The sequence below is a fragment of the Cryptotermes secundus genome, unplaced genomic scaffold, assembly GCF_002891405.2.
Source record: "Cryptotermes secundus unplaced genomic scaffold, Csec_1.0 scaffold360, whole genome shotgun sequence".
Taxonomy (NCBI): Eukaryota; Metazoa; Arthropoda; class Insecta; order Blattodea; family Kalotermitidae; genus Cryptotermes; species Cryptotermes secundus.
The window spans coordinates 180699-198274 of NW_019720568.1; positions in this window are offsets into that span (position 1 = coordinate 180699).

Sequence of the window (17576 nt, forward strand, 5' to 3'; positions counted from 1 at the left end):
TGCTGTCAGCATCTCAGCTCTTATACCGTCCAATAATATAATGATTAGGGATAAATACGTTGGCAGGGGTATGGAAGCAAACGGTAAGGGAAGGTAAAGTTGTCCCTGTACTTAACTAATTAAACACCACGCCATGAAGATGTATGGGGGTGTATATATAGACAAACCCCCGGGGAAAAGCCCTGTGTCCATTGGATAGGAGCCTGGTACTGGACGCTGTGGATTATAGAAAATTCTTGCCCTTACCGTGACTCGAACTCCGATCCCTCAGTCGCCACATCCGTATCCAGCGGCTATACCGACTACTCTATCCCGGTAGTGGCATAATTTGAGGTACCGTCCTGGCCTTTGATTGGCGACACTGCGAAAAACCACGGAAACCCTCAATCACGTTAGCCAGTCGAGGGGCTAAGATTTGAGCCTAGAACCTCCTGGATCCAAAGTAGTAGTGATGACGATTCGACCGCGGTGTCCAGACACGAAGTTCTATCTATTTTTTTCTTTACTGCTAGTGGGGTGGGTCTAAGTCCCTTGTACTGCGGCCACTTCTGGCCTATTGTACCAGCCCCACATGATAGGTGAGGGTGATTGTGGAGCAACTGGTGGAATGATGATTGGCAGGGGAAACCGAAGTACTCTGAGAAAACCCGCCCTAGCGCCACTTTGTCCACCACAAATCCTATTTGACCAGACCCGGAATCGAACCCGGGCCGCCGCGATGGGAAGCCAGCGACTAACCGCTTGAGCTATGGCGCGGCCATGTTCTGTCTATGTCAAGAGGAGGTCTGGACGGTGTTGACCTAGACGACCTAGACAGCAGAGCTGATGTAGTCAACTGGAGTTGTCGGCCGACTCAGCCTTAAATTCAGACATTAACCTTGAAATACCAGAAAGATACATAGCACATAACGGAGGGACCGATAAATCCAATACTTGTCAAGGTAGAGTTTTATAAAGGAACACTTTCTAATGTTCAGTGTTTGTATTCTGTCCAGTGGCTCGTTCATATTTGCTGTTTGTCATGCTAAAGGTGCGGGCGTACTGCCTATGAAACCAAAAGGAACTAATGGAATTTACGCCACTTCACTCAGTCATGGCTTAAGGTCAAAATTTCAATGAACTTTCAATTTTTAATCTAACTCAGTGGTGCAGGGTCTTGGTTCAAACCACTGTACTTACTCAACCGGTTAAGAAGTTGTACCTGCAGTTAAAGCAGCAATACATACGGCGAAGTTGGTGCTATTGTTGTACTTAACTAACTAAGCACCACACCACGAAGACGTTTCGGGAAGTGAAAGTATAGCTCCATTATTCTTGGCGTCTGCACTACATGTGTCCTCTTCACGCCCCGGCTGTTTTAGCCTGGAGAAAGGTCCCCAGGGTGGACTTCAGAGCCGGTCTGGACTCTGTCATTTTGAGAAAATTCTCTTACGTCTGCCGGGAAAGTATTCCTATTAAATAAGGCGGAATTAACATTTCTTATTAATCGTATATAAAATGACATTCTAAACAATATTTCTTTAAATTTCATTCCGATGGCGCTTTGACAAAAAGTTCAACGTGTTAGGGCACATCAATTCGCACACGCTTTTAAGTCGTATGTATTTATAGGGCTATAAAATTTATATGCATATTATTCCCCAGTCTTCTTCTACTTTCGGTTTATGGAACTATATTGTCATGTTCGTTAGCGTCTACAGAAGCGGGTTTGGACTGGCGAATCGATTTACTGGATATTCACAAGTCGTAACTACAATTAATTATAACACGCAAAGGATTACTGTAATTGTAACACATAAATAACATTTTCAACGTCTGTTTACACTAGTCGTTGCTAGGTAACAGAACACAATAATGGATATTCCTCTGCAAAGTTCTCCCTATCCGTTTCCTGGCAAAGGATTTTAACACAGGAACTATAACTGTCACTCTCCAGACACCACTGCACTACAGCACACATAAACTCTTCAATGCACACGTTATGTCTTCAGAGACTGACTGCTAATTCTTCTTCTATTACGAACGTCCCGTGGTTAACTCCTTCCGAGATCTGACTGACTCCTAGTCAAAGTCAAAGTCAAGTTGCATTGCGACTGAAAGTCAGTCAGTCAGTCAGTCAGTTAATCTTGGTGTCGAGCCCAATTTGGGGCTCATGACCAGATATTTATTACTGTTTCACAGTTTAGGTTTTGTTATTGTGGGGCGCCCTCTCTGGCGAGAGGACGGGTCTGTCTTTTGTTAGTTATTGTTTGTAGCAGTAAGTCATTTATCATAATGCAAAGGATATTTACATTTTACATGTTAAACATGATAATAAATGTATTAAATATATACAGGGCCTCTGTCAGTCCAGGCTCAGTACAGCAGATTATGCCCTATTTCTAGTAGCTTCCGCTACAACGGCAGTCTAGTCACTTGAAAGGTCGTATGCTTGACCCCCACCAAGTTTAAGACTCTTATACTTTCCATATCGGGCTTCTCCTTGTCCAATATTGCGAACATTTTCGTTATCATGATTTTGTATGACTTTCGCTTGTTGCCTGCATAATTTTGTTATCGTAATCATTACGTACGGAATTTTGAAAGCCATGTGTAAATCGCGAACCGGTTTGTGCCAATGGTGCGGAGAGCCTTCTTTTGTAGGCTCTGCAATTCATTATATGGGCATCTGCCGTGAATTCCCAGGCGGAGCGAGCATAAGTCATTACAGATCTAATGAGAGCTTTGTGGAGGGTCAGCTTAATGTTAGCGCTTAATCGCTCACTTTTGAATAGGGAATACAGTCTTATAAATTCACTATAAGTTCACTTCCAGGTACTCATAAGCTCAGCATTAGATAATGACGATTCGTAATATTCACATCGACATAAATCGGTCTGTTGACCCTTTGCAAAAGTCCATCACCTTGTCCTATTATCAAAATTGCCCAGCCAGGCCACTCGCTCACCAAGGACTGCAACTTGGTGGAATAAAAACCTGAGTGGGCTGTGAGCCAAAACAAGAAAGTTATTTAATGCAGCGAAAAGAATAGGTCAGTGGAACACCTGTAAGGAGACCCTCACCTGTTACAATATAAAATAAGGAAAGCCAAATGACACTCTTGGAGAAGGTACTGCCAGGAAATCAATGATGTACCGGGCGGTGCTAGGCTCATGAAGATCATGGCAAAGCAGGCGACCAAAAGGGTTAGCACTTTGCTACCTAATGGTCAGTATACTCAGACTGGAACGGGAACACCGAAAGAGTTACTCATAGTTCACTTTCCTGATTCCAAACTGATTGAGGATTCAGATGATGGACAGGATCAGCAGATCCTGGGCATATGCAGACGTACGTAGGTAAGTCAATAATTATCCGCAATGTATCTATAAATTTTATTTAAATATAAATAGAAAACTTACATTAACATAATTTTTCAACATAGTCCCCTTGCTTTTCAACGCACTTGGTCCATCGTTATACAAGCTTCCTGATGCCCTCAGAAAAGAAGGTTTTCGGCTGAGCAGCGAGCCACGCATGCACCGCTTCCTTCACTTCTTGGTCCGAGGTGAATCGACGGCCCCTTAATGCCTCTTTGAGAGGACGAAACAAGTGGTAGTCAGGACTATACGGAGGATGAGCCATTACATCAAACTTGAGTTTCCGGAGGGTTTCAGCAGTGTGGGCAGCAGTATATGGACGGGCATTGTCGTACAACAACATAACACCTTTCGACAGTAGTCCTCGGCGTTTGCTTCGAACTGCAGGCTTTAGCCTGTCAGTAAGCATCTCACTGTATCGAGCACTGTTCATTGTTGTGCCCCTCTCCTGATAATGTTCCAGTACTGGGCCTTGTGAGTCCCGAAAAACTGTAAGCGTCAGTTTTCCTGCGGATGGTTGGCTTTTGAACCTTTTCTTGCTGGGCGATTGTGGACGTTTCCGTTTCATACTCTGCCGTTCACTCTCCGGCTCTCAATGATGGATCCACGTTTCGTCACCAGTGATGATTCTGTCTAAGAAGACGTCACGTTCGTTGCCATAGCGACCCAAATTTTGTTGGCAGATGTCCAAGCGCGTTTGTTTATGCAACACTGTAAGTTGTTTTGGGACCCATCTTGCACAGACTTTATGAAACTCAAGTCTGTTGTGGATGATTTCGTAGGCAAAACCATGACTAATTTGCAGACGATTTGCCACCTCATCAATAGTCACTGGTCTGTCTAACAGAACAATGTCACGTGCACGCTCAAAGTTGTCCTCATGTGTGGCCGTGGATGGTCGTCCGGCTCCTTCCTCATGCGTAACACTTGTGCGAACATTTTTTAATTTTTTAATCCATTCGTAGACACTCCGTTGCGGCAAAACACTCTTCCCGTATTGTGCTGAAAGCCCTTGATGGATTGCGGCCCCTGATACACCTTTCGACCATAAAAACCGGATCACTGAACGTTGCTCTTCTTTGGTGCAAACAGAAAGGGGAGCAGCCATGATTAACGGCAAGGCAGCGACGATGGAACTGACCTAGCAACATCAAACCTGCGCAGAAATAATGACAAGGAAACCACTCATGGCGATGCTGCGCAAAACAACAGTGCTGCCAACAGAAATACAAATACAACTGCATTGCCTATAATTATTGACTTCACCTCGTATATAGCGAAGAGTAGAGACTGGAACCTGTCCAAATGTATGATGAAGCAATCAGAAATTATACGGTAGCTAGGTACTTTCAAACCATTTAAATCTATGGGAACAGATGTAATTGTACCAACACTTCTTCGGCAAGGGATGGTACACTTAATCCCACATCTGTGCAGCATATTTAGAGCCTGAATGCCGTATGGGTTTATCCCCACAGACTGGAGGCAAGTTAAGGTGACGCTTATTCCAAAGCCTGGGAAACTTGATTATACCGAAGCTAAGGCTTATCATCCTATCAGCCTGTCGTCTTTCCTCTTGAAAACGATTGAGAAACTAGAGGATAAGGGATGGTGCATTAAAGAAGTACCCTCTACACCGAAACCAGCACGCTTACCAAATAGGCAATTCTACTGCAACTACATTTCAAAAAGTGGTAACATGCATAGAAAGTTCTACTGAATACAAGTACATTGTCCTAGGACCGTTCCTTGTCATAGAGGGAGCTTTTGATAGAACGTCATTTGAGATAATAGAACAGGCTGCTGAAAAGGACGGCATTGAGTCCGCAATATGCAGACTGTGCTGTGCTATGCTGGCAAGCAGGAACATAATTGCTACATTGTCAGGAGAGACCCTGGGAACGTCCGCGTCCAGAGATTGTCCGCAAGGTGGTGTACTTTCGCCTCTGCTGTGGAGTTTGGTCGTGGTGTGTCTTCTTTGGTAGCTCTACGGCAATGGGCATTTCACAGTAGGATATGCTGATGATGTAGCAATCCTTATCAATGGGCAGTTCCATCAGACTCTGTCAGAGGTGTTGCAAACAGCCCTGTACAGAGTTCAACAGTGGGTCAAAAGAGCAAATTTGTCTATGAACCGAAACAAGACAGCAATCATACTCTTTAGTAGGAAGAGGAATGTAAAGGAACTTAAGGAAGCAATCCTCTTCAGCAAAACGATCCAGCTATCCAGTGAAGTCAAGTACCTTGAACTAACATCAGACAAGGGACTGACATGGAAAACCAGCGGAACACACTTATCAACAAGGCCTTCTAGACATGCATAGGCACGTTCAGAAAAAACATGGGGACTGAAACCAAAGGTGATATACTGGATATACATTATGGTTGTAAGTCCCATTGTTACCTATGCGGCCAGTGTATGGTTGCCCAGAGTTAAAAATCAAAATAAAATCAGGTAGAACTTAGCAAATTGCAAAGAATGGCCTGCTTGGGAATTACAGGGGCAATGAGAACAGCGCTAACAGCTGAAATAGAAGTCCTCCTTGGACTCCCCCCAGCACACTTGCAGGTGGAAGCGGAGACCAAGGCAGGGAATTTCAGACTGCATTGTAATGATCAATGGGAACCCAGATCTGAAGGTTTTGGACATGCACACATGACTCAGGACATGGAAAAGAAGCCATCCTACAGATGGGGTCTGATAAAATGATACTGAAACATGTGTATAATAAACCATTCACGATCAGATTCCCTGATAGAAGTGAATGGAATTTCAGCCTGACAGAAACGGGGGATAAATCTGATTCCAAGATAAATAAAGGCACTGGAGTTGGGCTGTATTGCCATGGTAAAGGGAGAAAACGTATTTGTAGCCTTGGGCAGTACACAACGATATTCCAGACAGAAGTGTATGCCATTAAGACATGCGCAGTTGAGAACTTAGATAGAAACTACAAAAATAGAAATATCTATATTCCATCAGATAGTCAAGCTGCAATCAAAGCACTTCAAAACTGGTCTGGGACTGCCACCAATCCCTCATACAACTGGTCAGACTTACAAGAGTACAGCTGATATGGGTGCCAGGTCATGAGGATATTGTTGGGAATGAAACCGCAGATCAGCTGGCAAGAACAGGATCTGAACAGCCGTTCATAGGACCTGAACCAGCTTGCGGCATCTCAGTAGGAGAGTACTGCCGGGAATGAAAACGCAGATCAACTGGCAAGAACAGGATCTGAACAGCCATTCATAGGACCTGAACCAGCTTGAGGCATCTCAGTAGGAGAGTATTGCTGGGAATGAAACCGCAGATCAGGTGGCAAGAACAGGACCTGAACCAGCTTGTGGCATCTCAGTGGGAAAGTATTGCTGGGAATGAAACCGCAGATCAGCTGGCAAGAACAGGATCTGAACATCTGAACCAGTTTGTGGTATCTCAGTAGGAAAGTATTGCAGGGATGAAACCGCAGATCAGCTGGCAAGAACAGGATCTGAACATCTGAACCAGTTTGTGGTATCTCAGTAGGAGAGTATTGCAGGGAATTAAACCGCAGATCAACTGGCAAGAACAGGATCTGAACAGCCGTTCACAGGACCTGAACCAGCTTGCTGCATTTCAATTGGCGTTGTTAAGAAAGCGATCAGGCACTAGACTAACAGAAATCACAAAAAACACTGGGAATCCGTAACTGGACTCAGACAAAGGGACTTATACTAGGGTCTTCTACCAGCTGAACAAAGGATCTGTCAAAGTTAAACAAAGACCAATTAAGATGGACNCTAAGAAAGCGATCAGGGACTAGACTAACAGAAATCACAAAAAAACACTGGGAATCCGTAACTTGACTCAGACAGACAAAGGGACTTATACTAGGGTCTTCTGCCAGCAGAACAAAGGATCTGTCAAAGTTAAACAAAGACCAATTAAGATGGACGTTTGGACTATTTACAGGACACTGTCACCTAAAAGGGCACCTTTTCAAACTGGGATTGACAGATGACTCCACTTGCGAAAGGTGCGTAGAAAAAGGTAAATCAGCCACACACATCCTATGTGATTCTGAGGCCACAGCTTATTTAAGATTTTGTAACCTGGGCCTGTTCCTTCTGGAACCAATTGACTCTATGGTGCCCCCATAAACAAAGTCGTACACTTTATTCGAAGTGTAGGATTAATAAAGGGTTAATCTAAGGGAGAACGGTGCAAGGGCCGGATTATTATGACTCACCCCTCATTCATTCATTCATTCATTCATTCATTGAAGATTCACGCCCCTGAAAGCGCTCCGGTGTCAGAGAAATGTCTAAGCCTGCCGGACTACACAGTTGATAATGTCTCACCGTGCTGACTGAAGTGCATCGAATTCTTCTGCATTATTTGCACTATAATTGTCTATATGACCTATCTAAACGCTGTATGACGTCACCGAGCTTGCATAATATGATTATAAAATTACTTTGACTGCATAATTTAGCAGCTGCATTAAGTCCCGTCGGAAGAGTTTATACTTCTTGACATCAGAGAGAGGCCAGTTTGCGAAAGAGTGGTCGTATAACTCGGCAGGTGTTTCCATTTGCTCACAATTATAATTATAGGAATATTAATCTAGAATTATACATATAAGAGGATGTAGTACGTAGCGGAGTGCACTATAGTTCAGAGAAGAAGTTAAAGTATTAGCAACATTTGAAGACGAAGTCACATAGAAATAGAACATTTTAAAGAATATAAGCATCCTGAAAAAGCAGTGTGTATGACAAAGATAATTGACGTGCCCGTGAAAAATTTCGAGAGAGCAACAACTTGGGGAAGAGAAAGCAACATAGGCTGATTAGGTTGAACAAGATGGACTAAACAAAATCTAAAATCTATTATCTCACTTTGTGATATAATATTAAATGTGTGGAAATATTTCTGTGTTGCATATGGGACAGCGCAGACGTTTCAAGATAAACCAGGAGAAAATAACTCCTGTAGTGTTATAAAGATTTGTCAAGCTATGAACTAAATCTCAGAACAAATTATCGTTATCTTAGACTTACGTAAGTAAATCCTTTTTGAGATTTTTTCTCCCATTATCGTAAGTTAGAATAAGGCGCAAAATCTTACGAGAAAATAACAGAATGTCTACATGCAATCCTCACTTCCTTCATTGACCTCCTGAAACATATCCACATATACTGATAGTAAACTTACTGTGACACAAAACTAGATAACTGCCGAATGGCTTACTTAGTAAAGTAAATGTAAAAGTGAATTTGTCCGTGTGCTTAATTAAGCACCACAACATGAAGACATAAGGGAACTGGAGGTACAGCTCCACGCATTCTTAACTCGGCGCTAGATGGAGACGTGTTGACAACTTCACGCAGAGCTTCACCACTCCAGTGGGTTTAAGAGCCGGTCTCGACTTCATACCGATAAACCATTTATCCGGGGTGTGGATTTCTGTATTCTATATTTCTGATCTTTAAAAAAACGCTTTATGTAACTGAAATTACATAGCGTCGAATGGTATGATGAATAAAGATTGATAAATTGAGCGAAATCAAAAAGTTATGATGGAATTTGAGACATTATTCCGACATTTGCCTGAGGGGACTGAGGAAGACCATAAAAACCTTAGACACGACAGCGATTTCCGGGCTGGGATTTGAAGCTGGGACATCCAGAATATGAATTGGGAATGTTATCAGTATATTGCAATGTTTGGTCAGGGCATGGAGAGAAGAACTCGAAACAATGGCAATAATTTTTTTCCCCCTTGGCGCTACAGCCCCAGTGGGCCTAGGGCTACCTCCATGAACTTCTCCGTTCACTTCGGTTTTTCTATATCTTACACATACGGTAGGACTCCTTGGGCGGGTGATCAGCTCATCGCAAGGCCTCTACCTGTACACAAACACAGAAAAGCGCACACACAAAACTAAACATCCATGCCTTGAGTGGGATTCGAACCCACGATCCCGGTTTCCAAGCGAGCGAAGACAGTACATCCCTTAGACCGCTCGGCTACCGTGACCGGCAGTGTATAAGAATAATATAAGAATTCAGTTTGTACCTCACAGGAAACAGATCCGAACCCACGATCCCGGTTTCCAAGCGAGCAAAGCAGTACATGCCTCAGACCGCTCGGCTACCGTGACCGGCAACATTACTAACAGCAAAAAGTGGCATAATTGTGTGGCTGCCCACACATCTGCAATCAATCTGAAATTGGTTATGTCTACAGCAGGCACCTCATTAGATACGTAACATAAGCTTATAGAGCTGCGAGATTTTAGAAATATGAATAAAGCAGACAAGTTTTGTCCAGAAGTTTCTTCTGTTCTAGTCAAATTGTAAGCGATATGGCCACGGCAAATTAACGTTAGGTCTTTTTTTTTCGAAACCCTATTCCTCCCGTCAATTCGCAAGTATGCACGTTCCAAATGAAAATTCACTTTAGTCAACTGAATCTGTACAAGAAGAACCACTATAAAATTGAAAGCCTTGAGGCTGCTAATTTTGATTTCGCCCGGAATGACTTACTAAAATCTGTACTTTGTACAAGGACACAGATCACTTCTTTTATCCTTTTATCTTAAGTTACCTTTATGGGTCTCTTTACCGCCTCTGTGGTCTAGTGGTTAGAGTTCCTGACTACAGAGCCAGAGGTCCGGGTTCGATTCCCGATGCTACCAGTTTTTTCTGAGAAATAGTGGGTCTGGAGCTATTTCAAGGAAATAGCGGCTCCGGTCTAAAGAACCGAAATTAACGGCCGTGGGGATTCGTTGCGCTGACAACGCGACACCTTCTATCCGCAAAAGTTGGCACTAAACTTCGCCGACAAGCGGCTATCGCTAGGTCGGTATAGTTCGCTTGCGGACTAAAATCACGGAGTTAATATGATGGTTAAGACAAGGTGTCATAACCCAGCTGGCCTTAACATGAGTTTCACCGGCGCGAAAGCTTCGAATCTCAAGATGCATATTTTCTACACCAAAGAAAACGCAGATGAATAAAGGATAATTTTTAATGATTACTTATTTATTTGACGTCGATTACAACTTAAATTATTTCTGTAAATAATATAATTGTGCATTCTGAATTGCAAAGGACATAGAAAGGATTGGTCTTGGCCTATTTTAAGATGTTATCCCAACGTTTGCCTTCAGAGACTGGGGAAAGGAACGGATAAAACCCAGTTCATATAGTCGACCTCTGAGCCAAGGTTCGAACCGAGAACCTTCTGAAAGCCACTCAACAGCAATTGTCTGTGACAGATGGTTACTAGAATGGTGTTCGGGGAAAATATTGTCACGTGTCACAGTGATTAAGACGTCGGTTTGTATTGGTAATTGGATTTATTGACCACTTACATGTCGTAACTACAATTAATTATAACACTGTTACTGATTTACACACTACAAAGCACTACACGCTAATCTCTTCAATCTGTCTGCACTATCTTCACGGATTTATAACACAGGAACTATAGAAGTCTCCCTAAATTACACATTTCCAATATCATTGTGCTACAGCACACGTGAAATCTTAACAGGCTGTCCTCTTGTACGCTTCTGTGCTTCTAGTTCCAAATTGCTCTGAAGTTACAGCTCACGGCTCTCGTTATATAGCCGCGGAACGGATATGAACCTGCAGTAAATACATCACGTGATCGCTATCCAGCCAGTCTGTCGGTGCATCGGTCGGATCTACAGAAAACACAGATTCTTCTATTGTTGCGTGTTGGGCCATGTTTACAGAGCTGTTGCCTGGCAACGCGTTGATCAAATCCGTTACAATATTTATTTTCAATTGATTTGTCGACTGTTCCTAAAGCTAAACATCCTTCCATTCCTTTTCGGTTCGCAGGCCGCAGTTTATAAAGAGCCCAACAAATGGTGTAATTAATAAAGATATTTTGATTTTAAAGAGGAAATTCTTCCGTATGAAACATGAAATATATAATTCTAACATTTAAGATTTCACGGTGTGTGATGTTTAATCATTTAAACCCAGTGTTTTCAGTGAACTTGACTTACAGACTTCTGACAATCTCACGATTATTTCCCGCTGCTTAGGTCATTCCAAACACTGTGGGTAACAATTCTTAACACGCTGTACTTATATGACGGGAAGCCCTTACACCCCGTCCAAACCCCATGCAGGGTAGTCACGCCTTGCTGACTCTCTGTGGCTTCTTATTTAATATTTCGCACAAATGTGTCTGAACTGTGCCTTTTCCATCAGAAACCTCAATTCGCACCCGGCGCCCAAGCGTACCAAGGAGGACTCTGTTCCACAGAGTCAGGTAGTTAGTTAGTTAGTTAGTTAGTTTGTTTGTTGATTGTTAGACAGCATTTAATTACGAGCATATCATCTTGCTAAATCCTGGAGAGACTCAAAATTGCTCTGACTAAAAAGACGCCTAGTCAAAATAAAAATAGTTGAAACATATTTGGACCGAAGAGAGATGAAGTGACAGGAGGTTGGAGGAAACTGCATAATGAGGAGCTTCATAACTTCTACTCTTCTCCAAGTGTAATTAGAATGATCAAGTCAAGGAGGATGAGGAGGGCAGGGCATGTAGCACGAATGGGGAGAAGAGGAATGCATATAGGATATAGGTGGGAAAGCCAGAAGGAAAGAGACCACTGGGAATAGCAAGGTGTAGGTGGGTGAACAATATAAAATGGATCTTAGAGAGATAGAATGGGATGTTACGGATTGGATTGATTTGACTCGGGATAGGGACCACTGGAGGGCTCTTGTGAACAGGATAATGAAATTTCGGGTTGCACAAAATGCTGGGAAATTCTTGAGTAGCTGCACAATTGGCGGCTTCTCAAGAAGGGCTCAGCTNAATATTTTGCAGGAATATTTGCCTATTACCACGTCACAGAAATGAAATTACTTAACTGGCGGTTCCATTTTGTTGTTAGTTGAACACTGAGTGTCACGTGTTGGCAGAAACACTGTGCAGACGCCAGTGAAATAAGTATATTTCTGAAACATTACGTTAAGAAGATAAATATACGTGTACTAAAGAAACCGATAGCGATGTAGGCGTTTGCAAATATGTTTTAAATGATAGTACAATTCGGCGACCTTAGAATCGAAACTGCGATGTCAGAGCAGCATTGTGCAATGGGAGCTGACGGAAAGTCAAGGAATAGCTATGACACTAACACATTTCGTTCCTTGTTAATTGAGTCTTTATGGCATATAACGATTACACAACTACGAGACTTGTAGTTTGTTTTCAACTGATATTACTGAGGTAATTAAATTAAGACGAGTGAGATCATCAGTATACCCGTATATGGCACTACTGGAAACAAGAATTACATAAAATGTTCGTTGGAAACTCTAATGGGAGATAAGCAAGTTATCATTCTTCACTCTGGATATGGCTGCTTTCCTTGTCGGACCGAGTCTTACGTTACGACCGATGGTCAGCCGGCCAGTCTGTCTTGGAATACAGCACCCATCTGGGGCTTACGACCACATTTTTATTACTGTCAGATCGTCGCGGGTTTGTTGATGTGGGGGGCCCTCTCTGATGAGATGGCGAGTCTGCCGTTTAAAATTGCTGATGGCCCTCGCCAGCGTAGCCATTCTCAGGTCCGAGTCCTGTGGGACTCGCGACCATATTTTACTCTCTCAGATTCGAGACTTCCTTTTCCTCGCCTCCTATGACTCACAGGGTCACGGTGGAGGTACTCGACCGCATCTCCACACGGCTAGAATTTTCCTTGTTAGTATCACAATATGTAATAAAAGTTAACGAAAGAATAACACTCAAATTAAGAAAATAAAATATATTCATATAACTAAAACAATACCGTGAATGAGGACAGGAATCACATCCAAACACTCGATCAAAATAATTGCAAATTGTTTTAATAACGGCGGACACCGTACATAATAGCAACAGCACGACATAAATTTCATATTGTGGCATATTTTCTCAGAGCAAGAACTGTGGAGCCAGAGAACAGCCGTTGCTAGCGAACGGATCTGAAACAACATTCTTTTCTAGGCAACGGCAAAGAAACAGACAATGAAATGTTCGTTGCTATGCAGCAGATTCTTAATAAGTAAGAATAGACGGCCGCTGCTAGAAAATTGCTCTGTAAACACAACGGATAAGCTTGCAACAGAGAAACGGTGTTTTCTACGTGGTCCGTGTCGAGATGACTAAGATTGGTCATGCCTGTGTGGAGGCGGGTTAGTATATCCCCACCGTATCCCTGCGAGTCGTACGCGGCAACGAAAAGAGAACACATTACCTGGGGATGTAACTATTCCTGGGGGATATAAATACTGGGACCTGGCCCTCCAGGTTGGAGGACTCTCAAATTTGAGGCAGTAAAATATGGTCATGAGTCCCGCGGGAGTCGGACTCGAGAATGACTGCACTATCGAGGGCCAGCAGCAATTTTAAACTACAGACCCATCCTCTCGTCAGAGAGGTTGTTACATTAGGACTATGACCACAAGAGTTCAGTTGAAGGAAAAAATCCTTGGTCCTGATCCTCAAGGGGCTTGGTCAAAGACAAAGTGAGTGGCGGTAAACAGCCAGTCGTGAAGTAACTCTGACTCTGACTCTGACTCTGAGCTTTGTCAGTTAGTCTGTAAAGAGAAGACTTAGATGGAGTTCAGTTGTCAGTTGATAGGAGGTGAGGAGAAGACAAGGAGGTTGGTGCGAAATGGCGGCGAGTCAGTTGCAAAGAAGGCAGACAGTTGGAAGGAAGTCGACATTCAAAGAGGACTTGAGAACGGAAGCAGAGAAATAGACATTGTTAGAAGTAGTTGTTAGGAAACGTCTAGTGAAGACAGAGCAAGCTGGAGAAGACAGCGTGGGCGATAGTGATTTGCAAAGTGTGGAAATAAGCGATGGCGCTATAATTAAGTGTAATTACGAGTTGTGGATGTTAAGGTGTTTCGGAGTAGCCTCTTTGCCTTCTTAGTTTTACCTGATGGTGAGGTGTTGCCATGATGTCCAATGTGACTGCCTGGAAGGGCGCTCAAACATTCCTAACCGAAACTAGCAAGGCTTGCTGATTCTGTGGGAAGGTACATAACTGATTAAAAATCTTAACTTTATTTTAGGCTTGTATAATTTTGCTTCAGACATTCTGTCTATAAGTTACAGAACCCAATGGACGAGAACCTGACTTTTGTGCACACGGAATAAAACACTGTCCTTCAACTTCTTCAAGCTTCAGGATAAATTTCAGATACTTACTTACTTATGCAGCTGAGCCCTTCTTGAGGATCCGCCAATTGTGGAGCTACTCAAGAACTTCCCAGCATTTTATGGAACCCGAAGGTTCATTACCGTGTTCGCGAGAGCCCTCCACTGGTCCCTATCCGGAGCCAGATTAATCCAATCAATACCATCCCATCCTATCTCTCTAAGATCCATTTCAATATTGTCCACCCACCCACCCCTTGGTCTTCCCAGTGGCCTCTTTTCTTCTGGCTTTCCCACCAATATCCTATATGCATTCCTCTTCTCCCCCATTCGTGCTAAATACCCTGCCCACCTCTTCCTCCTTTTCTTGATCATTCTAATTATACCTGGAGAAGAGTACAAGTGATGAAGCTCCTCATTATGAAGTTTCCTCCAACGTGGTCAGCTTCATGCCACAGCCGCTTTACCCCCTGGGAAAATCCCCCCGGTACCCATTGGATAGGAGGTTGGGTGGACCCCAGAGCCGGCGTGGAGAAAAATTTTGACCCTACTGGGACTCGAACTCCGACCCGTCGGTAGTCCAGCCCATACCGCCTACGCTATCCCGGCTCATATTAAAGCTGTAGTTATAAACATGCGTACATTTCAGGATATCAATTTTTTTTTTTAAATTAACCGCTTGATCACTCGAAGTTTCTGTAACGATATTAAACACTCGCGGGTGTTTCTCTCTTTTGTTATCGGATTATTTTCACATGTCAGAGTGTGAAGCTAGGCGCATTAAAATATTTAAAGTTTTCAAACATTAAGAACTATTGCGTGTAGTAATTATAGCCACAGAGCAGGAGCGACAATTCTTTTGTCGTGACATTTATACTCTCATATTTGTAAACACTCTGTTAAACTTTCCACGAAAATCTTGACCATTTGGTTCATTACTAATTTTTCTGAGAAGATTCTATACCATTGGGTCAGTTAACTGATTGGTTGTTGGATTATTTAACAACGATTTTCGAACTGCAAAGCGAACGGTATGATAATTGTGAATGGTGAATTGAAAAGGATGTGGAAGAAATTGACTATGATCTAATTTCATATATTTTCCCAGCATTTATTGGGAGGAACTGAAGAAAATCAATCAGTATAACTGGTCTCTGAGCAGATATTTTAATCTAATCTGACCCACTCTATAAAATTTCTCCTTTGGTGTGAGATAGCGTGTCAGTTGTCTGATTGTTTCTTTAGTCGAAAGTGGCATGTGGAAAATATCGCTTTTGATACCAAGGAACATAAAATCATCACTTGTTATATACCAACTGTAATGAGTAAACTAAACAGAAAAAAATATGTTCAGCCACAAACTGGCTGTAGCCACAATACTACTATTAGTGGAGCAATAGCAATATTATTCTCAATGAACGACTAGTATTACCCAAACTGAAGTAAACCAGTTCTGCCTCACTAAATCTCTTTTTGTTGCTGACATCAGAACTCACGACCCTCGTGACCTTGTTTCCACCCCCACCCCCCCAACCATGCTATCGTTCTTTCCCTCTCCAATACGCCTGAAGCCACCACAAAATAAAGCGGCGGTAGGCATTTGTCTGCAGACCCAATTAATGAATTTTCATGTCAAGCTATCTGGGACACACGCAGCACGTTTTGGTAGGGCACGGTAATTCACATTGTTTTACGCGGAAATTGGGGCACGCGGTAGCGTCGTTGGTTGAGTGACTATGCTAAAAGCCGGAAGGTAGCGGGTTCAAGTCCCGATGAGGTCATTGAATTTTTTTTAGTTGACCTAATCCTTCCAACCGCAATGTGGCCCTGGGGTCGACTCAACCTCTAACAGAAATGAGTACCACGAATTGATTAAATAATTTTCCTGGGGAGTAAAGCGCGGCAGGCGCGTAAGGCTGACAACCTCACCGCCATCTTTGAGCCGATTATCTAGATAATGTGGGACCATCAACGTCGCACAACCCTATGGGCCTTCACAGCTTGATACAGGGATAGCTTTGCTTTACTTTACTTTACATGAAAATTATTCGTTCAGCATTTACTTCGCTCTTTTACAGGAACTGGAATTCCGTTTATCGGAACCTTCGACAATACGTCTCTAATGACTAACACAATGGTGAAGAGATATGCTTGAGATATCAACAGCCGCTTAGCGAAACAAGGGAATTCCCATCCTCCTAGGAAAATCGGAGGTCGGCAACAGTCCCTGTTCTGTGCTAGATGAAGTGTCCACACATCTAAATCATATTTATTTAAGATCCATTGTCATACTCTCCTCCAAGCGCTCATTCTCCTTCAGGTCTCTCAAACTGAAATTCAGTATGCATTATTCACTGCACCCATCCGTGCTACATACCCTGAAAATCTCATAATCCTTCATTTTTTCGCCATAACAACATCCGGTGAGGATTATAAGTGATGAAGTAGCTCGTAATATAAGTTTAATTATTCTTCTGTTTATTCCTCCCCCTTGTTTCCAAATGTTCTCTCAAAAACCTACATCCGCGTGAGAGGTACAGTTTCTCACTCACACAGAACAAGGGACAACATTTGAATACTGTACATTTTAATGTTCAAGCCTTCGGATAATAGAAGGGACGATAAAACATGCTAAACTGAACAGTTCAAGCATTTCCTTAATTTAATACACGTTCAATATTTTCGTGAATGTAATTCTGATTTTTTCCCCTCTTTATAACTTATTACTTAATCCGAACTTCATTACATTTTCAAAGAATATATTAACTGCTTTTATATTAAAATTTTATGCTGCATTTTGGTGACGAGACGAACATATGAGCCCCTTCTAGGCTCCTTTGTAGTTGCTTCTAGACTAACATTCTGATTGGCACCGGAAATAGCTTTATGTTTTCGTCGTGTCTCTCATTCTGGAATTTATCCTTACACTGAAGCACAAGCGCACTACTTTAGAGCAGGTCTGAATGCTTCGCAACTCTCGTAGCAGTCACAGGACAACTGCACTACTTTAGAGCAGGTCTGAATGCTC